Source organism: Fonticula alba (genome assembly GCF_000388065.1).
Source record: "Fonticula alba strain ATCC 38817 unplaced genomic scaffold supercont2.195, whole genome shotgun sequence".
NCBI lineage: Eukaryota > Rotosphaerida > Fonticulaceae > Fonticula > Fonticula alba.
Genome location: NW_009243165.1, coordinates 1 through 1,031, shown reverse-complemented (window position 1 = coordinate 1,031; position 1,031 = coordinate 1). Strand labels below are relative to the sequence as shown.

The window sequence follows — 1,031 nt, the reverse complement described above, 5'->3', positions numbered from 1 at the left end:
CCGGCGAACGAGGGGGCGAGGGAGGTTGAGAACGCTGGCTGGCGGCCGAATCGCCGCGTGCCGGCGCCTTTTATTCCCCCCCCCCCCCCCTTTCCCCCTTTGACCCCGGGCCCGGGGCCGGGGGGGGGGGGGGGGACTGACGCGGAGCCATGCGTGTGCGCGCGCCCGCACCGCCCCCCGCCCGCGCAGGCCCCCGATCCCTCTTCTCGAAGGGAGAGGCCCCCGCCCCCCGGAGGTGGAGAAGGCCCGGGAACGGGCGCGAAAAGGGCGTCCCCGGGCGCGCGCCATGCGGGCCCCGGCAGCCGCCTGCCGGCCTCCCGCCCGCCTCCCCCAGGGTCGAGGGCGCACGCGGCCGCCCCCGGGCACACACCGGGGTGCCCAACCAATCCGCCGGGCTCCCGAGTCCGCCAACCAGCGACCGCGCCGGCCGGATTTTAGGGTTGGCCCCATATACCCGGGCCCCGTCAAAAAGGCCGACGGATGGCCGCCGCCCCCCCTCCGGGTCTGACCCCGCCGCCGGCGCGGCGCGCGGGGGCGTCTCCCATGGCCGCCGCGCGGGCGACCACCCGCGCGCAGTCCCACCGCGCCGGCCCAGGCTGGCGGCCCCCCGCGCCCCGGCGCACGCACCGCACACACACACACCCACACACCCACGCACAGGCCGGTGCTGTGTCCCTGCCGCGCGGCACACGCGCGCGCGCCGGGGCGAATGGATTTGACGGCGACCGAAAAGGAAAAAATAATATGTGCCCATTGAGTGAATCGAACACCCGACCTTCGCTTTACAAGAGCGACGCTCTACCCCTAAGCTAAACGGGCCCATGTTACTCCAGGGGCTCGGAAGAGATCTACTTGAATGTGTGTGTGCCGAGTCGCCGGAAGGAGGGCCCGCCCCCGAAGCGACCGGGTAACCGCCGGATGCCGGCGGCCAGGGGGGGGGGGGGGGGCGGCGGCAGTGAATTGCACCTCCCTGCCCCCTCCCATGCTGCCTCGCCGTATGACCAGAAGAACCAGTCACCCAGAAAAGGGGC

The 1,031-nt window shown here is 73.5% G+C and overlaps 1 non-coding gene across 1 annotated transcript; it reads right to left on the bottom strand.

Annotated features, from left to right (window-relative positions):
- Positions 1 to 747: 747 nt before the first annotated feature.
- On the bottom strand, positions 748 to 819 carry H696_06382. Its single transcript has one exon. It is a non-coding gene; the product is annotated as a tRNA-Thr (tRNA).
- Between the last annotated feature and the right edge of the window lie 212 nt (positions 820 to 1,031).